This window comes from Bos taurus, chromosome 9 (genome assembly GCF_002263795.3).
Source record: "Bos taurus isolate L1 Dominette 01449 registration number 42190680 breed Hereford chromosome 9, ARS-UCD2.0, whole genome shotgun sequence".
Classification (NCBI taxonomy): domain Eukaryota; kingdom Metazoa; phylum Chordata; class Mammalia; order Artiodactyla; family Bovidae; genus Bos; species Bos taurus.
The window spans coordinates 18,084,492-18,110,787 of record NC_037336.1 but is presented as its reverse complement, the minus strand read 5'-3'; the positions used below and the strand labels follow the sequence as shown (position 1 = coordinate 18,110,787).

The 26,296-nt window shown below is 38.6% G+C and overlaps 1 long non-coding RNA gene across 1 annotated transcript; it reads left to right on the top strand.

Annotated features, from left to right (window-relative positions):
* The first annotated feature begins 1,793 nt into the window (after positions 1-1,793).
* On the top strand, positions 1,794-12,054 carry LOC132346199 (uncharacterized). Its single transcript, XR_009495959.1, has 2 exons — positions 1,794-10,864; positions 11,876-12,054. It is a non-coding gene; the product is annotated as an uncharacterized lncRNA (long non-coding RNA).
* The last annotated feature ends 14,242 nt before the right edge of the window (positions 12,055-26,296 follow it).

Below are 26,296 nucleotides of genomic sequence, written 5' to 3'. Positions count from 1 at the left end.
AGCGAGCGGACTCGCATGAGACTCTCCAGAGTGGCAGACCCTGAATTGTAATTCTCTGTGCATTCCAAATAAACCCATCTTTGCTGGAGAAATATATGGCAGCCTCTTTGTTTTAGGTGAACATTTTGGTGGCCTTCAAGGGGGCCAGAGAAGATTCCAGAGCTAGTTCTGGAACTGGTGAGGAAACAGATGCAGTAGCCACCTTGAGTCCAAAGTCACTGACTATTCTCTTGCTGGCCGTGAGGTTTGAAGGTGCATCTTTTTTTCTGAATCTGAATCCACGTCCTCTTTGTGTTTGAAGTTCTCCGGGTTTTATTCAGGATCTATTTTAAAGTTTTGTCTTTCCTGTTAAGGCCTTGTTTTGTGAGCAAGGACTCCTTTGGCATTTCAGTCTGATTTGAGGATCAGACTTTCAACTCATTCCTTTGGGAACAGAGACTATTTCTTTGAAACTGTGCCAGGTTTTCAGCCTTCAGTTTATTTCTTTCCAGGCTAAGCTCTGGAGAGTGGCCTTTTCTGGGACCAAGCTGTCTCCACAGGGCTGACTGGGATTAGCTTGCAAGTTGTTTGAACTGAACAGTTTGTGCTGAAAGTTGTTTAAGCTGTTTGAAAGTGTTCTTTACTCCAGAGAAAAAGCTCTGAGAGACAGGATCCCAGTTACCTAAGTTTTTGGAGGGTGCAGCTCCTGCAAGGACTCTAGCTGATTTTATATTTAAAAACCAGTCTTTCTTTATGCACGTTTCTAATGAAACGGACTAACTGACTAAAGGCAATTTAGAATATTAGTGGCCATTATGGGGAATTCTGAAATTCCAAAATTTTAATTTCTTTTTTTTTTTTTTATTATAAATTTATTTATTTTAATTGGAGGCTAATTACTTTACAATGTTGTATTGGTTTTGCCATACATCAACGTGAATCTGCCATGGGTATATACATGTTCCCCATCCTGAACCCCTTTCCCACCTCCCTCCCCATACCATCCCTCTGGGTCATCCCAGTGCACCAGCCCCAAGCATCCTGTATCATGCATCGAACCTGGACTGGCGATTCATTTCATATATGATATTATACATGTTTCAATGCCATTCTCCCAAATCATCCCACCCTCGCCCTCTCCCACAGAGTCCAAAAGACTGTTCTATACATCTGTGTCTCTTTTGCTGTCTCGCATACAGGGTTATTGTTACCATCTTTCTAAATTCCATATATATGTGTTAGTATACTGTATTGGTGTTTTTCTTTCTCGCTTACTTCACTCTGTATAATAGGCTCCAGTTTCATCCACCTCATTAGAACTGATTCAAATGCATTCTTTGTAATAGCTGAGTAATACTCCATTGTGTACACGTACCACAACTTTCTTATCCATTCATCTGCTGATGGACATCTAGGTTGCTTCCATGTCCTGGCTATTATAAACAGTGCTGCGATGAACATTGGGGTACACGTGTCTCTTTCAATTCTGGTTTCTTCAGTGTGTATGCCCAGCAGTGGGATTGCTGGGTCATAAGGCAGTTCTATTTCCAGTTTTTTAAGGAATCTCCACACTGTTCTCCATAGTGGCTGTACTAGTTTGCATTCCCACTGACAGTGTAAGAGGGTTCCCTTTTCTCCACACCCTCTCCAGCATTTATTGCTTGTAGACTTTTGGATCGAAGCCATTCTGACTGTCGTGAAATGGTGCCTCATTGTGGTTTTGATTTGCATTTCTCTGATAATGAGTGATGTTGAGCATCTTTTCATGTGTTTGTTAGCCATCTGTATGTCTTCTTTGGAGAAATGCCTGTTTAGTTCTTTGGCTCATTTTTTGATTGGGTAGTTTATTTTTCTGGAATTGAGCTGCAGGAGTTGCTTGTATATTTTTTAGATTAGTTCTTTGTCAGTTGCTTCATTTGCTATTATTTTCTCCCATTCTGAAGGCTGTCCTAATTTCTGAAAACTAGATTGGACAACAGTAGCTGAAAAATTTCCAGAATTGAATGGAATGCTTATTTTAGTTGGTTCCCAATGTTATAAAAATTCTGAACTTGCCTCTCTGCAAAATAAGGCTTTAAGATTAACTGAGGCAAACAGATGATTAAAGAAAGATAGAATGGCCTCAAAGCCTCAGGTTCCTCTTCCTTGGCTTCATTGTCTCAGGATCCACCCCTGGCGCCATCTTGTCTCTCTCCGTCAGCTCCTCATGATCAGACTTCACCTCCTGCACCATCTTCTTCCTTCCCTTCTATGCTGCCTATGCCACCTCTATACAGTCAATCCCCCATACTAATTCTCTTGCCAAACTCTTTTTCTCTGAAACTCTTCCCAGTTTCAGAAACGGTCCCTTTAAAGCCAAGCTGTCTGAAGATCCAGAAGCTAAACCCTTAATTTCTTATATTCGCTAGACTAAAGCTGAACTCCAAGCCATAATCAAAGATTTTCCCAAAGTAGCCAAAGTGAAGTTGCTCAGTTGTGTCTGACTCTTTGCGACCCCATGGACTGTAGCCTACCAGGCTCCTCTGTCCACGGGATTTTCCAGGCAATAGTACTGGAGTGGATTGCCATTTCCTTCTCCGGGGGATCTTCCTGACCCAGGGATCGAACCCCGGTCTCCTGCATTGTAGACAGACGCTTAACCATCTGAGCCACCAGGGAAATCCTCAGGAAAGTAGCTGAAGATCCTCACAAATTTGCTGAGGAATTTAATATAGTCCTTTAAACTTTTCACCTTGGATTCTCTCACTTATATCAGTTACTTCATATGTTGTTGGTGACAGCCAGGTCCAACACTGGATAAAAATTGCTAATTAGGAAAATCCTAAAAAGGTTTCTAAAGTTATAACTAGGAGAGCAGTCTGCTAACTTATTACATGATCAGGCTCAAGAAATTGCTAGGTGACTTCCCTGAGCAATTCCTAGGACCTTTCCAGAGCCTATTGACTGGAACAAAATTCAGGATTGCACACAAAAATCTAATGACCCTGTTCATGATTATTACGTTTAACTTCAGATAGATTTTAAAGAAAATCCTGATCTTTCTTAAGATGTTGATTTCACTCAGGTAGCTTTAAGTCTGTGTTTATTAATAGTCTGTGTGCATGCATGCTAAGTCACTTCAGTCGTGTCCAACTCTTTGTGACCCCATGGACTGTAGCCCACCAGGCTCCTCTGTCCATAGGATTCACCAGGCGAGAATACTGGAGTGGATAGCCATGTCCTCCTCCAGGGGCTCTTCCCAACCCAGGGATTGAACCTGCTTCTCCTGTGTTGCAGGTGTATTCTTTACTGCGAGACCACCAGGGAGGCCCATTAATGGACTGAACAGGGACAAAAAGGACCAGGATGAGATGGGAAACTAGGTTCATTCCTGATTTCCCTGGCAAAGCATCTCTCTCACACTCTTGATAAGTTGCCTCAAAGGAAGACCACCTAAATTCTTAATCTTCAACAAATGAAGGCTATAAATGAAACAAAAACTCTCTTAGTTTCTGCTATCATTATAAAAATCCAGAACATTGGAAAAGAGATTGTTACAAATTTAAGCACTTTAGTGCTTTCAACCCTCTAACTAGCCTTTCACATGTCCTTCCAATTCTTAATAATGGGGTTCTGAAGAACTACAGGGGCTCTTTCCAATCCTCCTTCTTAATTGGCTTGGAGCACATTTCTCCAGATTGTAGGTGAATCTCATCCAGCCCTAATTGACAGAGCAGCTACACTCTTGGTGCTCAGTCCCACTGCTATAAGCAGCTCCTGCCTCAGAGTAGTCAAATAGTTTAAATAGTGGGATCCCTAATGAACCTCAAGAGAATCCTCTCTGAACATATTCCTTTTTGTTTAGGCCCTTTGAGAGATATATATCCTTTTCTTCTTCCTCTACTAATATCAATTTATTAATTTGAGAATTCTAAGAGGAGTATCATGCCAGATTTTCTTTCTCTCTCAAAAAAAAAAAAAGGAAACAATTCTAGAATTTGACAGTAATCAGCGAAGTAACCACCAGGAGAATTAAATGACTCTTAGATATATTTTATTTGTTTTGTCTTTGATGATGGTACTAGAACAAATTCTGAGAACATTGATCATATGTCCCTTTTGTTTTGGCTACCACTTTCCTTAGGGGAAAAATATTCAACTGATTTTGGCAAAATTTGCAGCACATCTCTTATTACAATTCAAATAGATCCCTCAAAGCCTCTTCCCAGAATTAATCAATACCCATAAGTAAAGAAACCATTTAAGAAACAAAGCCCATAATAGAAAAATGCAAGGTTTATTGCCTTATTATCCATGTACTAGCTTCTGTAATGCACACAGGTGGAGCAGTGATAAAGAATATGCCTCCAGTGTGGGAGATGCAGGAGACATGGGTTCGATCCCTGGGTCAGGAAGATACCCTGGAGAAGGAAATGTCAACCCACTCCAGTATTCTTGCAAAATTCGAAGGACAGAAGACCTGGTGGGGCCCAGTTTAGTTCAGTTCAGTTGCTCAGTCATGTCCAACTCTTTGAGACCCCATGGCCAGCAGCATGCCAGGCTTCCCTGTCCATCACTATCTCCTGGAGCTTGCTTAAACTCGTGTCCATTGGGTCAATGATGCCATCCAGCCATTTTATCCTCTGTTGTCCCCTTCTCCTCCCGCCTTCAATCTTTCCCAGCATCAGGGTCTTTTCCAATGAGTCAGTACTTTGCATGAGGTAGCAAAAGTATTGGAGCTTCAGCTTCAGCATCAGTCCTTCCAATGAACATCCAGGAGTGATTTCTTTCAGGTTTGACTGGTTTGATCTCCTTGCTGTCTGAGGGACTCTCAGGAGTCTTCTCCAACAGCACAGTTCAGAAGCATTAATTCTTTAGCACTCAGCTTTCTTTATGATCCAACTCTTTCATCCATACATGACTACTGGAAAAACCATACCTTTGACTAGACACTTTGTTGGCAAAGTAATGTCACTAGTTTTTAATATGCTGTCTATGTTTGTCATAGCTTTTCTTTCAAGGAGCAAAAGTCTTTTAATTTCATGGCTGCAGTCACCATCTGCAGTGATTTTGGAGCCCCCCAAAATAAAGTCTGACATGTTTCCATTGTTTCCCCATCTATTTCCCATGAGTGATGGGACCAGATGCCATGATCTTAGTTTTCTGAATGTTGAGCTTTAAGCCAACTTTTTAACTCTCCTCTTTCACTTTCATCAAGTCCCAGACAAATCTACAGGAAGGGAACACAGCCCCACTCATCAACAGAAAATTGGATTAAAAATTTACTGAGCATGACCCCACCCATCAGAGCAAGACCCATATTTACCTGTAGCCAGTCCCTCCCATCAGGAAGTTTCCACAAGCCTCTTATCCTTATCCATCAGAGGACAGACAGAATGAAAACCACAATCACACAAAACTAACCAAACTGATTACATGGATCACAGCCTTGTTGAACTCAGTGAAACTGTGAGCCATGTCATGTAGGGCCACCCAAGATGGATAGGTCATGGTGGAAAGTTCTGATGAAATGTGATTCACTGGAGAGTGAGTGAATGAGTGAAGTTTGCTTAGTTTTGCCCAACTCTTTGCAACCCTGTGGACTGCAGCCCACCAGATTCCTCTCTCCATGGGATTTTTCAGACAAGAATATTGGAGTGGGTTGCCATTTCCTTCTCCAGGGAATCTTCTGACCCAGGGATTGAACCTGGGTCTCCTGCATTGTAGGCAGACTTTTTATTATCTGAGCCATCAGGGAAGTCCACTGGAGAAGGAAATGGCAAACCACTTCAGTATTCTTGCCATGAGAACCCATGAACAGTATGAAAAAGCAAAAAGGTATAACACTTAAAGTTGAACTCCCTAGGTTGGTAGGTGCCCAATATGCTACTGGAGAAGAGTGGAGAAAGAGCTCCAGAAAGAATGAAGGGGCTGCAGTCCATGGGGTTGCAAAAAGTCAGACTTGGACTGAGCACACACACACAGCACAGCTTCTGTAATATTTCCCTTTACCAGTGAGAAAATCTAAGAGTTGAGGGGGGAAATCCAGGATATCTGAGCAACAAACAGCATTATTATCTCTCAGCACCCTGTTGTTCCTAACTCTCATGTGTTATTAATATACATTCCCACCAGAAGTAAATTCTTTACTGTAATTGGTTTATGTGGTACATTGTTTAGTATTCCAGCTGTTCAAGCTAGCTAAAGCTTTTCTGCCTTCACTTAGGAAGAAAAACAATTCTCCTGGGCACTAATGCATCAGGGTTTTACTGAAGGTCCTTATTTTTCTCAAACTCTAAACGTTGATCTGAGTGATTAAAAAGTTCCTTTAGAGGTTCTACTTTGTTACAATATGTGGACGACTTGCTTGTTTTCTCTCCTCAAGCCTTCTCCAATAAAGACAACATCCATTTGCTAAAGCTTTTCGCCTTAAAGGGATGTAAGGTTAGCAAAGAAAAATTATACTTTGTCCAATACAAGATTTGATATTTAGGGTACCTGATATTAGAACAAGGGCTGTAACTAAATCCAGATAGACTTCATGGTGTCCTAAGTTTTTCAAAACTCAAAACTAGAGTTCCAGATGGCTCCTGACCTACCATCTCCACAAATGCCAGCAATGACAGGCCCCTGGATGGTTCAGATGCAATGCTGCAGGTGAGCTGGCTTGAATCCCTTAAGGGTGCACTCTCCTTGGTCATGGTAGTTTTTGCCCTAGTGAGAAAATGAATTGCAGCCAAAGAGGCCAGAGCTGTGGCTCGGTGGGGGTCCAAGTCTACAGTGGGGCAATCATGGGGCATTGGCTAGAGCCCCAGGCAATGTCAACCTGTTTCGTCCACCTCACAGTTGCGCCTGACTCTTTGTGACCCCATGGACTCTAGCCTGCCAGCCTGTGGTATTCTCCAGGCAAGAATACTAGAGTGGGTAGCCATTCCCTTCTCCAGACGATCTTCCTGGCCCAGGGATCGAACACAGGGCTCCTGCATTGCGGGCAGATTCTTTACTGTCTGAGCCACCAGGGAAGCCCACCGTATTCCTGGGAGTAAGCACACATGTGCACTCTCTTCAGGAGTGTAGTCTTGGTTCCTTACAGGCCTTCTGTAAGTTCCATGGATTTCAAACCAGTTAAGGGGACTTGTGTTCTCAGCACTGGACCCAGGGTTGGGGTGCCTAATATGTAGGTGAACTCCTCCTTCCCCAAGGAGGATCCCTGAGTTCATGATATCACCCTCCTCTTCCGTGTCCCCTCCTGGGAGCATGGGTCCCAGCATGACCACTTCTTCCTTTCTACTCAATCCCATGTAGATCTTTCTTGACAGGCGTGGTTGTAGGAAAATCTTTCTTCCAGTCTCCATTTTGTTTTCATTGAGAATTACTCCATATGTAGCTGGACTTTTGATGTGTTCACGGAGGAAAATGGGCTCAGTGTCCTCCTACTCCATGATCTCAAACTCCTTCTCAGAAATATCGTTTTTTAAAAAAGTTATAATTTAACAAGCTTACATGTTTAATATTGGTCCCCTATATGATTAGAATTCATTTCAAAGCAATTCAACTTGTGAGAACAATTTTGAGAACAAAACCTCTCTCAGTAATTCAAATAGGAGATTGATTACAGAGAAGTTAGAAGGTTTAGAAGAGCAAAGGGAAAAAGAGAGTGACTTGAGGTGTGAGAAGAGGAAGAAGGGGGAGCCAGATGAGAGTGAGAGAAAGGATGAAGGGAGAAGGAAGAGGAGGAGAAAATCTCAGAGATTAGAAACTGTGAATGAGTGTCTTTCCATATATTCATGTATCACTTTGGATTTTCTTTTTGTAGATATAAAATGCCATCCAAATAATTTGCCCATTTCCTATTGAGATTCTGCCCTTTCAAATCGACTTACTGGAACATAGAAGTTCTTAATGTCTTATGCCAGCTTTTTATTTTAGTTTTGTGTTGGAAATCTCTTTTCTTACTCTGCCTTTTATCTCCTTTCTGGTATCTTGATAAATGGAAGTTCTGAATTAACCGAGGTAGAATTTAGCAGTAGTTTCCTTTGTGGTTAAGACTCTTTCTGTCTTTTTTGAAAAATCCTACTCTCTCAAAGATTGTAAAATATTATTCTATATTACATCCTAAAAGCTTTATAGGTTTGCCTTTTACATTTTGGAAATTAATTCACCCGTAATTGATTTTTATTTCAGTTGTAGAATATTGTGTCAGTGTCCATTCTGGATAACAGAAATCATTCCAGGTACTTCAGTAAAGCATTGCTTCAAGAATCGATTAGAAAAATGGCGGAAGGACTGAAGGAGCCAAAGGAAGAAGGAGGAAGTCTCTAGTGAAGCAGAAGTGAGGAGGAATTGCTACCCAAAGATCAGGAAGCTGCCTAACACCCTTACGGCTGAAGCTTCCAGTCTAGCATCAGTGAGCCAATAGAAGGTTATGCTGCCAACAGCTGATGTTGGAATAGCGCAAGACACTACACACACACCCTCCTTCCGATGCTGCTGAGTCCTGCAGCAGCTACAGATCTCCTGGTCTCCTGCCACTGTATTTATGTCATTGCGATAGGAGATGCAGAAGAAGAAAGAAAGTTCTAGTTTCCTTCAGTGCTTCTCACTGGGAGCATCTCAAAGGAAGAAAATTGACAAGAGGGTTTCTGTTCACAGAGAGTGTAGGTGAGAGACAGTAGATACTGCTTCGCATTCACACGGATGCCCGGGCTCCATTACCACTTATTGAAGGATTATCTCTTACCCACGGCCCTGCTGCACCACCACGGCCCCACACTGGGTTCATATACGGATGGACCTGTTTGGGTTCTCTATTTGGTTCCATTTGTACATTTTCCTATTTCTGCTCAGTTGTTTTGTCTTAAAAATACATCATGATATTTTCTTAAGACCCCCTATCTAGTTTTACCTCAGGAGTGTTTTGGTTCTTAGGCCTTTACATTTTTATATAAAATTTTAAGTCCACTTTCCAGTCCTCAAGAAGAGAGGTTGACATTTTGATTAACATATTGTTAAGTTTACTTGTATATACTTTAAATTTTTGATGCAGTTTAAAATATCTTTTAAAAATATTTTTCATTTGTTATTTGTATACAGAGATGTAATTGATTTTAATATTTATTTTGTATCCAGTAAACTTGCTATATGTGGAGAAGGAAATGGCAACCCACTCCAGTACTCTTGCCTAGAAAATCCCATGGATGGAGGAGCCTGGTAATTCTAGCAGTTTACTGAAATTTTGAGTTCTTCAGATTAAAATTTTAGAAGATTTAAAAAGCTCTTCAATTAATTTAAATTGTTTACATATCTTTATAGCTGTTTAATACTATTGATGTGATGTAAAATACAAAAACAGATTAACTACTTTTTGTTGAGGTAGTTTGTATTGATCAGATTTATTTCAATGACCTAGTCTGCCTTTATTGGAAATGACATTACTGATATTTAAGTAACATTTTATGAACTGTAAATGCTTGGTGACTTAGTCTTATTCAGAAATTCCATTTTCCTTTCTATTTGGAGGAGTATAGAAGCATCAACAGTCTCTTATCAGCTCAAATTCTATTTTTTTATTGAGTAGAATAGAACATGCTTTTAACAGAGCATTATGCCATCCTATTTTACTGGCCTTTTGTTTGTTTGTTTTTCTGTGTTCCTTTCTGCTTCCATTTGTCTCTTCTTAATCTCTCAATTTGCATGGTATCAATCTATGGTTCTGATCTTAGAATATATATTATATTTGAGAAATACCAATAATTGAGACAGTTGTAAAGATATTATTTTCTGAACTACCACTGAACCTAATAAAAGTCACAGATACACCCTTATCCATTGGTTGAAAAGCCCTATTGAATTTTATATTGCTTCCATATCAATCTTTTAATTCTCCTGTTTCACTTACATTTAATACTGATACATTTTTTTGTCCTGATATATTTTTGACATTTTATCCCTTTAGCTTATCTCATGAGATGTATCAGCAATCCCTCAATGTCATTTTGTCATACACCTGAGATCTTTACATTATCTCAAGAAATTGAGATCAAGAGCAATGCACTATCAAGAAATATTTAAGAAAATTTCATTTTGATTAAAGTTTATATTAAAAGTATTATGTATACCTTCATGAAGTGCTAAAATAAGGCAAGTACAGTTCACTTACTATTACCATCATAGCTAGCATTAAAAAGACCTGTCAAAGCTATACATTATGACAAATTCAGAAAGTACAATAATTCTTAAGTTAACAAGAGTTCTGACATATCCTCTCTTTGGCTTGTTATTAATATTAATCCATTCTCACATAAGACTTGACATTGACATTATGAGAGATGATGGACTAGCTGTGATCATTTACCGAAGCTTCTGAATTAGAAGTAATAACATCCCGTAGAGAGGAGAGAATACATTTTATCTAAAGAATAGAATGTGTTATAAAAAAGTACCCTCTAAATACCTTCAGTTCTTTAGAGAAGAGTTTTTCTTGTTTGAAAGATTGTTAGATTGAGTCATCTCTGAAGAGCAACATTAATGATTTTGTATAGAATATCACAAGCATACAGTGTTGGATATCATTACCCTGCTATCATCAATTGTTTGTTATGTTTCTTTTAGCCTTTCAGTTCTATTCCTTAATGTGATTAATTTAATCTTTTATTTCATAAAAGTCTTCCCTTTTAGACTTTCTGGTGCAATTTCAGTATGTAAACTTTTCTTTTACTTTTTAGGTAAAGGCTCAATGGTAAAGGATCCACCTGCTAATTCAGGAGCTACAGGAGATATGGTTTGATTCCTGGGTTGGGAAGATCCCCTGGAGGAGGAAATGGCAACCCACCCCAGTATTCTTGCCAGGATATTCCTATGGACAGAGAAGTAGAGTCCATGAGTTTGCAGAGCTGGACACGATTGAGTGAGCACTAAATAATTTTATTAATTTATTTACTTCTTACTAAAATACCAAATTATAGCTCAATTTGCTTCTTTATGATTGAAATTTCATCAGCTCTAGCTGAATTTTCAGTATCAGTGAACAGCAACTGGTTTGGTGCCATTGATATTTGCTCTCCAAATTAACTGTGATGTAAAGTACCAGGTGGGCTACAGTCCAAGGGTGGCAGAGAGTTGGACACTGAGCAACTAAGCACACAGCACTCAAAGAAGGGTTAGCTGGAATCATAAATGGATTGGATTGGCTGTATTTTCTCCCTAAATTTCCTCAAAGTATGTATACATTATAGTTGTTTTATTGTTCAGTCACTAAGTTGTGTCCGACTGTTTGTGACCCCATGGTCCTCCACGATCTCCTGGAGTTTGCTTATTCATGTCTATTGAGTGAGTGATGCTATCTAAACATGTCATGCTCTGTCATCCCCGTCTTATTTTGATATCAATCTTTCCCAGCATCAGCATCTTTTCCAATGAGTCAACTCTTCACATTAGGTGGCCAAAGTATTGGAGTTTCAGCTTTAGCATTGGCTCAATGGCACCCCACTCCAGTACTCTTGCCTAGAAAATCCCACGGAGGAGCCTGGTAGGCTGCAGTCCATGGGGTCGCTAAGAATCAGACATGACTGAGCAACTTCACTTTCACTTTCACTCCCAATGAATATTCAGGGTTGACTTCCTTTAGAATTGACTGGTTTGATCTTGCTATCCAAGGGACTCTCAAGAGTCTTCTCCAACACCGCATTTCAAAAGCATCAATTCTTAAACACTCAGCCTTCTTTATGGTTTAGCTCTCACATCCATATAAACCACATGTATATATGTGTATATATACATATAAACTACTGTATAAACCACAGCTTTGACTATACAGACATTTGTTGGCAAAGAGATGTCTTGGCTTTTTAATATGTTGTCTATGTTTGTCATAGCTTTCCTTCCAAGGAGCAACTATCTTTTAATTCACTATACACAGGTGTCTTTTGTTGAAGCCACTGTAAGATGAGGAGGATAGCAATTCCCAACAATGGTAAGATGGCACCAAGGCATATCTCAAGTAGTTCAAAGAAGAATCAAAGTATGTCTCTCAAGCTCTGAAATTAGAATGAATTTCAACAAACATGTGAAATTAAAGTTTGGGTTAAGTTTAAGTTACTATTTTGTCTGGGTGGTCTATGATGATTTTAGAAAAAAATACCTTATTTTGCTCTTTATTGTACTTTCTCAAATTCAAGGTGTGTTTGAATTTCCTTTGTGAAAAATATATGGAAAAATACAGGAGACTCTCTTCTCTGAGTGAGATTAATTGTGCATATAGCCACTGATACATATATTTCAAAGGTGTTTACTTCCCAATAGCACAGAAACTTAATTCTTTTCCATCAATGAAGGAGAACTGGAGAGTCATTTCTGTTTTTTCTCTAGGATAGTGTTTCTCAAACATGGGTAATTTTATACTACCCAGAGTACAATTTGTGATGACTGAAGACATTTTTAGTTGTCACAAGTGTGTTGAGGGGCTAATCAGAGATTAGAGACCAGGGATGCTGTTAAACATTGTATAAGGCACTGGTCAGCCCCCAACCCACACTCTTAGTGCCAATGTTGGAAAGTCCCCTTCTGGCTTCTTTAGCATTATGTTGAGCAAACTGAAGACCTCTGAACTACTGATAGCTGTTTATAAGCTCTGTTGATTTAAATTGAAGTGATATATTGAACTAAGAAACTATTCAATAGGAGTGTATTTTAATGGGAGAGGGGAGGGTGTTTTCTCATCCATGCCATAGCTGATGATCTCCTGTGCCAAATATGCACAGGAGATTTCTGGGTAGACAAAAACATCCAAACTGGCAGAATGATGTTGAAATCTAGGTCTGTGTGGAACTAAGACCATGCACTTTGGAAATTCCTGTTGCTATAGTCTATTTTTGAATGCTTTCATTTAGGAGTGTTCTCTGCATATAAGTGATTGAATAATTTTCCAAGTCTTTATTTTCATCTCTCAGTTTAAAACCACAACTCAAGATTAACAGATTTTCTGTGAAAGAGGTTCACTATCAAGTTGTATGCTGCACAAATGTGGAAAATAGCATACTGGAAGTATCAGAGTAGAAGTAAATATAGCAATACTTTTAAAAGATAAAAATGGTTTCAAACAAGGAAACGTGAATAAGATCATGCTACTTCTGCTATCTTTTCTGGGAGCAATTATGGTATAAATTGGGACAATATCAGAAGTTTCCAGCTACTAACTCAGAATCAAGTCTGTCTTTCTGTTTGGAGCTGTACTGGCTCATACTCCTAGCATTTTGGCAACTATGTTGCCTGTCTCTGAAATCTAATTTTCTCACTGGGAGAATTCTATATCCCTAAGCTCAATCTCTCTAATGCCTGAATGCTGCTTATTTGTGAATATTGACTATAAGCTTCTGGATTTACATGCTAAAATCAGATGCTGCTTTGATCTCTGCTTATTTGTTCCTGTCTTTATCTTCTTAAGCTGATTTTTCTGTCACAAACCCAATTTTTATATTTACATCTTAAGTAGAATTTTCTTGAAACAACAAGCTTCCTACATTTTTATGCTATATACACATTTAATATCTTGTGCACAAAAGCATACATTTCTTATCCATAATCTGCACTGGATCTTCTGTTGGTAGAGTATTTGCTAAAATTATCAAGGACTCTGTCACACACACAAAAAATCATGATAAATTCCAAAAAGTAAGATTTTGCAAGCTATAGTCTCTGGTCACAATAGTTTATCACAATAATTCAATTAAAAGTGAACAGTTTAGAAAAGATTAACCCATTTGAAATTAAATTTCTGAATGAAAAATGAGTTGAACATTGAATTTTAAGTTATACTGAAATTTATATATAAAAATATGAATAATTTGATGAGTACCAGTGTGACACAGTTAAAGCTTGTACTCAGACTAAATATATGACTTTAAAAGCTTTAGCCAAGCAAGGTAAAAAGACAGCCTTCAAAATGTGAGAAAATAATAGCAAATGAAGCAACTGACAAACAACTAATCTCAAAAATACACAAGCAGCTCCTGCAGCTCAATTCCAGAAAAATAAGCGACTCAATCAAAAATGGGCCAAAGAACTAAACAGACATTTCTCCAAAGAAGACATACAGTTTGGCTAACAAACACATGAAAAGATGCTCAACATCACTCATTATCAGAGAAATGCAAATCAAAACCACAATGACGTACCATGTCACGCCAGTCAGAATGGCTGCGATCCAAAAGTCTACAAACAATAAGTGCTGGAGAGGGTGCAGAGAAAAAGGAACCCTCTTACATTGTTGGTGGGAATGCACACTAGTACAGCCACTATGGAGAACAGTGTGGAGATTCCTTAAAAAGCTGGAAATAGAACTGCCATATGACCCAACAATCCCACTGCTGGGCATACACACTGAGGAAATCAGAATTAAAAGAGACACATGTACCCCAGTGTTCATCACAGCACTGTTTACAATAGCCAGGACATGGAAGCAACCTAGATGTCCATTGGCAGATGATTGGATAAGAAAGTTGTGGTACATGTACACAATGGAGTATTACTCAGCTATTATAAAGAATGCATTTGAATCAGTTCTAATGAAGTGGATGAAACTGGAGCCTATTGTACAGAGTGAAGTAAGTCAGAAAGAAACACCAGTACAGTATACTAATGCATATATATGGAATTTAGAAAGATGGTAATGATGACCCTATATGCGAGACAGCAAAAGAGACACAGATGTAAAGAACAGATTGTTGGACTCTGTGGGAGAAGGCGAGGGTGGGATGATTTGAGAGAATAGCATTGAAACATGTATATGACCATATGTGAAATAGATCACCAGTCCAGGTTCGAGGCAAGAGGCAGGGTGCTCAGGGCTGGTGTACTGGGAAGACCCTGAGGGATGGGATGGTGGGGAGGTGGGAGGGGGGTTCAAGATGGGGAACACATGTATACCCATGGCTGATTCATGTGAATGTATGGCAAAACCACCACAATATTGTAAAGTAATTAGCCTCCAATTAAAATTTAAAAAATATTTTTAAAAAGCTTTAGTTAAAAAACAAAGTTTAGAAACAAGTCAATGGTCATCTTAGAAAACTAGAAGATACTAGAATTGATACAACTAAAAAATTTTGGAGAATCAGTAAAGATAAATGCTGGGATTAATCAAATATAAGGTGAAAGAGTAAGTACTGTTGGCTAAACTATAAAAATACTTCTCTCAAGACAGACAAAGAATACTAATAGGAAATTTATAAAAGAGAGTATTATAAATGTAAATATAAATCTCACCAATGCTCAGGCAAATATGAATGCAAATGAAATGTTGTTTTTCAACTATTAATTCAGTAAAATGTTAGGAAAAAAAGCATCTTTTATGAGGTTGAAAGGCATTTTCAGTTGAATACAAATAGCAATATTTGGTGCATCACATAGAGTTTTTTTTCCAAATAAAACATGATCATATTCTTTTATCTATCAATTCTACTTCTAGGGATCCATCTTACAGAAATGAGTGCATGACTATGTAGTCAGTATTGTCCTTCGGTGTGGGTCACAGGGCCCCCTTTTCTGGTTCTGTTCTTCAGAGGTCTCAGGCCTCCCTGTTTTTCCCAAGGGGTAGAAAATTGCTGGGGTCAATAAGTCATGGTGTCCGGAAGCCTTTGATCCTTTGCCCCCAGCCTAGATCATGTTCCATATTCCCACAGCTCAGAATTCCCTGCCAAATGACCCAAGTCAGCTCCCAGGTTTGGAATGGGCTTTTCCCCCAGTTTGTTTTCTCTCAGCATTTCTAAGCACAAGGAGTAGTCAACTGGAGACCGTATACAGGAGGAGAATCTGTAAGAAGAGTGCAAGTGGGGTGCGATGTTAGGACAGAAGTGTCCACAGGGAACAGTAGGTCTTGTGTTATAGGGCTGTCTCCAGAGTGGACTGAGAACTGGGGCAGGTGGTGGGCAAATGGCCAGATGGCAAATTTCCATCTAAGAATTGGAAATTTCAGGCTGGACTTCCAGATCATTTTGAGTGTATATTTGTCAAAGTAGGAAGATAGAATTTATCTTATATAACAATTTCTTAGCTTAATTTTTATTGTTCAGTCACTTAGTCATGTCTGACTCTTTGTGATTGCATGGGCTGCAGCACACCAGACTTCCCTGTCCTTCACTATCTTCCGGAGTTTGCTCAAACTCATGTCCATTGAGTCGATGATGCCGTCCAACCATCTCATCCCCTGTTGTCCCCTTCTCCTCCCGCCTTCAATCTTTCCCAGCATCAGGGTTTTTTCCAAAGAGTCAGATCTTTGTATCAGGTGGCCACAGTATTAGGGCTTCAGCTTCAACAGTAGTCCTTCTAATGAATATTCAGGGTTTATTTCCTTTAGGATTGACAAGTTTGATCTCCTTGCTGTCTGAGAGACTCTCAAGAGTCTTCTCCAACATCACAGTTTGAAAGCATCAATTCTTTGGCACTCAGACTTTTTTATGGTCCAACTCTCACATCTGTACATGACGACTGGAAATATATGGACCTTTGTTGGCAAAGTGATGGATGTCTCTACTTTTTAATATGCTGTCTAGGTTTGTCAATGCTTTACTTTGAAGGAGCAAGCAGCTTTTATATTAGCTTAATTAATAACTTTAAATATTTAGACATAGGATGTATGACCTTCTACTTGTACTCTTTTCCCATGCCAACAAATGTTAGAGGAGGACCAGTATGTAATGATGTAGGTTTGATCAAATTTTTTGCAGACTGTTTTATTATATAATCTAATTTGCCACTAAAGAAGCAATGTTAAAGTAACATGTAGAAGGCATATGCTATAGGATACTACACAATCATTGTAAATAATTTTATGTTTATAAATATTGACTTGGAAAGATCACATGGTTATTGACAAAACTTGTAGAACCAATAATTAGTATGATTGCATTACTGTAAGCTCAAAAATAAAAACAAACCAACGAAACTTGTGTATGCTTGGATAAACATAAAAGATAATGTGAATGGTTTCATACCTAGCTGATAATATTGATTTCTCAGGAAAATGACATTGGAGTAAGGTAAAAATATTTATTTTTTATGACTTGAACTTCTTTATCTATGGAAATGTTGTAACAGTTATGAATTCTTTTATAGTTTTAATAATATGTAAAATTCTTCTTAAAAATCAGATAAGAATGACATTCTATGAGCGCAGTTTAGACATGTTGAAAGAGAATTGCCTATTGAACTCTCCTTGCAGGTGGGGGAGACGGCAGCAGCGCAGTTCCATTCTCACTGTGATCCTTTAAGGTAAATATTGACTCTGACCAAGGGACTGAGGATGATGGATAGCCTGACTCTTGCATTGTAGGCTTCTAGAAATGCTCTCTGAATCCCTTAATTGATTTTGAACAAAAATCATACACTTCATTCTGAATTTTCCACAGCTACTATTTAAACCTATTTACTTTTCAAAACAGCAAGAGGCACAGGGATAGTTTATTGAATTCCTAGTTTCTGTTTTTGTTGAAAGGCCAATCTTCATAGGTTTTCACGGTGATTTTACAACCTTTCTTTGCTCCTTATACTCTTTCTCACTTGCCCCAACTTCAGGAGATGACTATTTCAGTGTCCTTAAGAAAGGTGAGCCCACCCAGTGGGACCTCAAAAGGCATTCTATCAGCAAACCCCAAGTCATGTGCCTCCCACTCCTTTCTGCTCCCCTAATTACAGGGAAGCCCTTCCTCCTGCCCAATACTAGTCCTTACATTTATGCCCTGGATCAGTCTGATCCAGTCCTGCCTTCAAAAATACTTTTCTCTTTCATCTATTTCCTCTCACTTTTGAATTATCATATTTTCTTGACTGGATTATTTTCATTACACATGTATGATCAATACATACCATCTTATAGAAGGATCTCAGCTTCTTCATCACCCTCCAGCTCTTTCCTCCATTTCTTCAGTAAGTTTTATAGTTAAGCTTCTTGGAAGTATTGTCTATTCATATATTTCTAAGTTGCCAACCTGAATTCACTTCTCAACTTGCCTACTTTTGGCTTCTTCTATTATCACTCTGGTAACCACCAATCTGTTATTGGTGTCTGTTAGTTTTTTGTTTGTTAGCTAAACAGAAAATTGGCTTTTGTTTCATGTGTTCATTTGATCTGTTTTTGTTTGTACATTTTTATGTTTCATATATGAGTTAAGTCATACTGTCCTCATCTTTCTTGACTATTTAGCAACATCTGATAGAGTTCACCACTTCATTCTCCTTGAAATACATCCTTTTTCTATTGGTTTTCTTTTTTTTTTAATTTTATTTTTAAACTTTAAAATATTGTATTAGTTTTGCCAAATATCAAAATGAATCCACCACAGGTATACATGTGTTCCCCATCCTGAACCCTCCTCCCTCCTCCCTCCTCATACCATCCCTCTGGGTCGTCCCAGTGCACCAGCCCCAAGCATCCAGTATCGTGCATCAAACCTGGACTGGCGACTCATTTCATACATGATATTATATTGGTTTTCTTTTCCTTTCTTTAAAAATCCTTTTTTATCCCTTTGCCAGTTTATCTTTTCTCATCTGATACTTAAGTGTTAAAGTGCTTTGTTGCTTAATTCCTTGGTCCTCAGTTTTTTGAGCTGCTATTTATTCTGTATATACTCTCCCTGGTAAATTTTGTCTATCCCCAGTTCTTCTAAGTAATATTCATGGGCTCATGTATCCTAAATTTGGAACTCCAGTACAGAACTTTATTATTGAGGTCACCTTAGCACTGGACAACTTCAAAACCACTTCAAAGCCATTGCTGTCAAAGCTACTTCACACACAAGTACTTACGATTAAAGTCTTATCTTTCCACTTCCTCCCCCAAACATCTATTCCAGTATTATATATCCGGGGAATCAGAAGGTCATCCATTGTGTTATTCAAGTGAGAAGCCAGAGGTATTCCTTGATTCTACCTCAGTGCTAGGAATTTTTCTCTGTCTCTGCCACTACACAAAACTAGATAGGCATCTAGTCTCATAAGGAACACTCATAGAGCCTCCCAGTTGGTTTCCTACTTCTCTGTCTCAAGTCGGTTTTCCAAATAGCAGCTTAAGTAATCTTTTGAAGCTGAGTGTTAGTGCCTCAGTCATGTTCTATTCTTTGTGACCCCATGTAACTGTAGCCCTCCAGGCCCCTCTGTCCATGGGATTCTCCAGGCAAGAATACTGGAGCAGGTTGCCATTCCCTTCTCCAGGGGATCTTCCAACTCAGGGATCCAACCCAGGTCTCTTGCATTGCAGGCAGATTGAATACCATCTGATCCACCAGGGAAGCCCTTTGAAGATGAAATCAGATCATATTACCCCTGCTTAAAGTTCTTCCTTGGTTCCCACTGTACTGAGAACAATATCTAACCTTTAGGGTGACCTAAACATCCTGAGTGTTTCTTCCACTTAATCTCCCTTGTCTACCCTGATCACTGTACACAAGCTTAACCGGCCTCATTGCAGTTCATCACACACGTCCTTTCCCATTTTAGAAGCACGCAGTGTTCCTTTTCCCGGGTATGCTCTCCCGTCAAATCCTCACAAGACTTCTCATGAGTTCAGGCTGACTTTAAATATCACATCCTCAAAGTACCATTTGTTCTGTTCTCCCTTACTAATTTTACATTTAGCATTCTTCTTAGTTTGTACTCACATGCTTAGATGATTATTAACTCTTTCCCTCCCTAGACTTAAGATCTGTGTTTGTATCATATATTCCTACCTGCATGAGTGATCAGTTGCTAAGTAGTGTCTGACCCTTTGCAACCTCAAGGACAGTGACCCTCCAGGCTCCTCTGTCCATGGGATCTCCCAGGCAAGAATATCGAGTGGGTTGCCATTTCCTTCTCCAATATCACTATCTACATAGTGTCAGACATAGTGTCTCACCCAAAGCAGATGGCCAACAAGTGTTTATTGATTGATGAATGTAAGATGAGACAGTTAACGGTATTTGGGAGAAGTATCACATATCTATGAAATATTTCCATTGTTTTGCAAAAAGAGTGCTTCATTAGAATAGCTATTTAATGCCTTTTATAAAAACTGTCATTCAATTGACAAAATATAATCCCTTGAAAAGCATAGAGGAAGAAAATCAAGACATACATTTCAGACACCATTAATAGCAGTTTGATGAATTATTTCCAGAGTTACTCTGTTCTCCTAGCCATCTGTTATAGATAATAAATGAGCAAAGACTACTTTGTACTGAAGACTACTTCCTCTGGCCTCTAAAAATAGGGCCAAGATTAGTAGGGCATATGTAAGAGTAATCCTTCTTTGTTCCCTTCTCCTTCCCACTGTTTTCTTCTTTTCTCAAATCTAGCTGAGGCAAAGAAACACTCTTCCATTGTTTATAACAGTAGAGTATGGTGTTATACTCTGTTATACTCTGCTTCAGTCAGAAACTCAAATAGAGTCCACATTTGAGCAGGTGCCTGTCTAAAGGTACTATATTCCTTATAGAGAATGAAAACAGGATGTCTACATTTACAAGACATTTCTGATGTGTGATTTAGAACAAGGAGGATTTCATTAAGAGAGGAGAAAAAATGATAGAAAACACATTTGAATATTATTTTGAAGAGACTTGGAGATTCATTAGGTATAAAAGCTAAAGGAGAGAGAATGGTAATCATGAGTCTAACTCTTCAAACTTGAGCCACTAAGAGAATGTCATAGAGGCTGAAACACAGGACTGTAGGAACCTAGTGCTGAATGCCGAATGTATACTTAATATAGACCTTTGATTGCATGTGCTATAGTTTTACTAAATGAAGTGAAAGTTGCTCAGACGTGTCCAACTCTGCAACTCCATGGACGATACAGTCCATAGGATTCTCCAGGCCAGAATACTGGAGTGGGAAGCCTCTCTTTCTCCAAGGGATCTTCTCAACCCAGGGGTGGAACCCAGGTCTCCCACATTGCAGGCAGATTCTTCACCAGCCGAGCTGCAAGGGAAGCCCTTTGTTTTACTAAGGTGATGCTGTATACTTCTCTAGTTGTTACATGGGGAAGGAAAGCCAGGGATGTAAATGGTGGTGCCCAAAATGAATCTTAATGTAGGAAGCAAAAATGAGCCTGAGTGTCAGGACAGAGGAAAATTTTCCTGCTTTAGACACCACATCAAAATTACATTCATGGAGACAAAATTTAGTTCAGTTCAGTTCAGTCACTCAGTCGTGTCTGACTCTTTGCGACCCCATGAACTGCAGCACGCCAGGCCTCCCTGTCCATCACCAACTCCCAGAGTGCACTCAAACCCATGTCCATTGAGTCGGTGATGCCATCCAGCCATCTCATCCTCTGTCATCCCCTTCTCCTCCTGCCCCCAATCTTTCCCAGCATCAGGGTCTTTTCCAATGAGTCAGCTCTTCACATCAGGTGGCCAAAGTATTGGAGTTTCAGCTTCAACATCAATCCTTCCAATGAATACCCAGGACTGATCTCTTTTAGGATGGACTGGTTGGATATCCTTGCAAAGACAAATTCCACTTGCCATGGATATTTACTAAATGCAATGATATCATGTGGCTTATCTTAATGAAAATTGAGTTTCACTAAATATGTGCTTTAGGGGAAAAACTTAAAAACAAAGCTATTTGACAAAATGTGAAAAGCCTTTCTTGTTGGAGTGTTATAATCTAGTTTTTAGATTTAGCTGAATGTCATAAAAAAACTGAAAAATAGTCTACTGATATTAGCAGCAATGGCAGGAAGCTCAAATCATGAGAAACGAGTTTCTCTCGTTATTGTAGCTTTAGGAATTAGCACTGACATTTCCATTTCTCTGTATTACTTCAACATCTGGCCTACAGGAACCATCATGATTTATCAGTGCTGCCAGTAGACACAGCCCATCAGTAATTTAAAACTAGTGAAGGAGAAATTTTGAAATATCACAAGGGTCTTCCACTTTCAATAATGTCTGTCATAACTACTAAACGCAACTTTTCTTTTATGCTTTATTGTATGAAACATGCAGATTCATGTGAGATATGCTTATGTTGTCATAAAATGCATTTTTATTATGTGTAATCTACAGTTGAATTCAGAGATTAACTCATGTCTCAAAGATCTCTGTGTCTCAAGTGACTTGGATTCCATTCTTGGGATTTTTTACATTTCTCTTAACTTAAGCCCTAAACTTTTGGCAATTGTGTACATTCTCTTTGCAAGTATTTGAAGACCAAATCGCCAAGAAACTTTGTTTTTTTGTAATTTCATTTTTTAAAGTGTTGATTGAAGTATAGTTTCTTTACAATGTTGTATTAGTTTCTACTGTACAGCAAAATTAACCAGCTATATGTATACATATATCCCCTCTTTTTGGGATTTCTTTCCCATTTTGGTCACCATGAAGCATTGAATAGAGTTCCTTGAGCTCTACAGTAGGTTCTCATTAGTTTTTTATTTTATACATAGTACCAACAGTGTATATATGTCAATCCCAATCTCCTAATTCATTCCACCTACCCCCTATTTCTACCAAGGAAGTTTTAAAGTCCAAGATTATATTGATCTCTATGTAAATCCTTGGCAATAGCAGTAGGTTATTCTCTGCAATTCCTTCCCACCAACCTGGCTTTTGTTTCTGGAATGATTGGTGTGGTCTTAGAATTCATTTAGAAATCGGGTGACCATAGGTTCCCAGTTTTTTCTAGAAGTCTCTCCATATATGTCCTGTCTGGAGTCCTGTTTAGTTAGTGCTTTTCTTTTTTTTTCTTCTCAAAAGTGTCCCTGCTTGGGTAATAAGATATATATGGTCACTCTATTGGTAGCTGAGTAGGTGAAGACAGAACCCTTGCTGAATTCTCCTCTTCCCAAAGCACATCTCTTGTGTTGTCTTCTTTCAAATGTATTGTTTTAAAAATCTGTTCCTTCTCTTTGTCAGAAGCTGGGAGCCAGATACACTGAAGTTGGAGTTTCTTAGGCCTGAGAGTTAAATTGGAGAGTCCTCAGCCAAGGCAACCAGTGAAGCGAGAAATGAAGAAAAAAGAACTAAAATTGTACAGGAAAGCTAAGATACATAGAGTCAACAGGGGAGTGTTGAAGACATAGAAAACCAAAACTCTATCTGAAATCAGAGTCAATAGTCCAGAATTTGGTCCCAGAGATGAAAACAAATGCAAAACAGATGGCAATTTTCATGGTCTTTGGCTAGAAGTCATGTTATACTTGAGGCATCTTTTAAAATGACTCTGACAGTGTGCCATTCAGGGCTTCATTTTTACTTAAAATGTGGGAGTGTTTGCGCGATGTTTGTCTTAAATGAATCATTTCCCTGGTAATTTCAAGTCTTCTTTAAAAGCCTACAGCCTTTTTTCTTGTAAAGCTTTCTTAGTGGGTCTCATTTTCCAAAGTCTTCTACTGTATGTTTATTTAAGCTAAAATTTAGTTTATCACCTTTGTTATATTTTTTAGTTATCCTTAGAGAATACAGTTGTCCGAACTAAGAATAAAAGGATTCTACTTAGATGGCACTAGTGGTAAAGAACCTGCTTGCCAATGCAGGAGACGTAAGAGACATGGGTTTGATCCCTGGATTGGGAAGATCCCCTGGAGAAGGGCATGACAACCCATTCCAGTAGTCTTGCATGGAGAATCCCATGGACAGAGGAGCCTGGTGGGCTACAGTCCATAGAGTCACAAAGAGTCAGACAGGACTGAAACAACTTAGCACATGTACACATGCGCTTGTAGAACTCCCTCTCATTTTGATGTTCACTGTGGGTCAATGAGCATGATTATTTACATCTATTGACCTATCCTGCCTTCAACACTCCATGTCATATTTCTAATCCCACTTGGTCTTAGCTCACCTACTCAAGGTCCTGGGACTTGTACAAAGAGAAGGATGTGAGCAACTCTTTCTGAATGCCCCCCTGTCCTTGGTATATTCCTTGGCTTTCATAATTACTCCCCCAAATTTCAGTTTTCTTCCTGTCTGCTTTATTTCTTTTTGAAATACTTTTTAGGATTCTAGATTGAATATTTTTCAACCTCATATCGTTTAGGTCGGCTAGAATTAAAAATTGTCTCCTATGAGTAAAAAACGAGGGTCAGAATTTGTATCCAGCCATCATGCCTTCTTTAGCTTCTTTGCCTGCATTATTAGCATGCTTTCCTTGATCCCTCATGCAGATTTTCTCCGTTTTGTTTCCTTCACGAACATGCAGTACTAAGAGAATACTCTTAAAGTATGAGATATGAGATATTCAGTGAGTACAGATATTTGATGGCCAGTTTTATTTCTAACTCCTCCCATAAATAAACATAAATGCTGGTGTTTTTACATACAGCTCTCTCAACCTCTACCCAACCAACAAGTAAATACTCCTCTCCCAGACAATAGAACTATTATCTGAGTTTTGTTACAATGAAAACTATAACTGAATTTTTGAGATGAGCTTTGAAAGCATGGTTTTATCTGAAGCATAAATGCAAAGTTATACCTAGAGTATAAAAATAATCTAGCAGCTGGAATGAGAAAAATCTTTACATAAATATCCTATTGGCTTAAAATATATAAACTTTCTAACTCAAGTTCTAAACCTTCATTCTACCAAATTTCAATAATGATATGGTTCAATAGAGCATGGTGAGCTCACTAAACTATTTTTCAAGATGTATTACAAATAGGATTTATGAAATTTAGAATTTCTATTTCCATATGATGTTTCTGTAACCGACATTTAACATAATTTGTTTGTACAAGGACTAGTTGAATGTGCAAGTATAATTTCTCAGTTAATGGGAGTAAACGCAAGAAAATACAAATTTCAACTAATTGGTATTCTTGTTAAATGTTGGTTAAAGTGTCACAGAAAATTGTGTACTATTTGTCTTCTACACATACTGTGTTTATAAACCAACTTGAGGACAAACAAAAGTTGAAAACACTATATTTTTATCACCCTGGAAGCTGGATATGGTCGTTTGACAGCTTGAAAATTCATGAAAGTGATGCAAATCTACCCTGAAGACAAGAACCTTATTTTGCTATTAAACATACAACTTAATCGCTAATTCTGCCTATTTACTAGTTAATTCAGCAAGTAGAGAATAAAGAAAAAAATAGATTTCTATGTTCTCTGTGGTGTTTTGGCAAATGTTAATTTCATTGCCATAACAAAAGTAAAAATTTTATTTTGTGTCCAGCTGAAAGTTCTGATCAAGGGTTAATGGTCAAGGAAATATTAACTCAAAATGGATTAAAGACTTAAAATTGGAAATCATAAAACCTTGAAGAAAACATGGAAAACTTCTTAATACTGATCTTAACAATGGTTTCTTGGATATGACACCAATGCAAAACTAGATGAAAAGGACTACTTCAGATGTAAAGATTCCACACAGCAAAAGAAATAAATACATGAAATGACAATCTATAAATGGGGGAAATAAATTTGCAAATCATATAACTGGCTACGAATTATTTTTCAAAATACATAAGGACCTCGTGCAGCTCAAAAGCAAAACAAAACAAAATAAAAAACAAATAACCTGATCTAAAATAAAAAGGAAAAGGACTTAAATAGATATTTTTTCCAAAGAAGACATACCAAACCCACAGATAGTAGAGAACATCACTAAATGTCAGTTCAGTTCAGTTCAGTTTAGTCACTCAGTTGTGTCCAACTCTTTGTGACCCCACGGACTGCAGCACACCGGGCCTCCCTGTCCATCATGAACCTGTGGAGTTTACTCAAACTCACGTCCATCGAGTTGGTGATGCCATCCAACCATCTCATTCTCTGTCGTCCCCTACTCCTCCCACCCTCAATCTTTCCCATCATCAGGGTCTTTTCAAATGAGTCAGTTCTTCACATCAGGTGGCCAAAGGATTGGAGTTTCAGCTTCAGCATCAGTCTTTCCAATGAATATTCAGAACTGATTTCCTTTAGGATAGATTGCTTGGATCTCCTTGCAGTCCAAAGGACTCTCAAGAGTCTTCTCCAACACCACAGTTCAAAAGCATTAATTCTTCGGCACTCAGCCTTCTTCACAGTCCAACTCTCACATCCATACACGACCACTGGAAAAACCATAGCCTTGACTAGATACACCTTTGTTGGCAAAGTAATGTATCTGCTTTTTAATATGCTGTCTAGGATGGTCATAACTTTCCTTCCAAGGAGCAAGCATCTTTTAATTTCATGGCTGTAGTCATCATCTGCAGTGATTTTGGAGCCCCCCAAAATAACGTCTGTCACAGTTTCCGCTGTTTCCCCATCTATTTGCCATGAAGTGGTGGGACCAGATGCCATGATCTTAGTTTTCTGAATGTTGAGCTTTAAGCCAACTTTTTCACTAAACATCAGTGAAATGCAAATC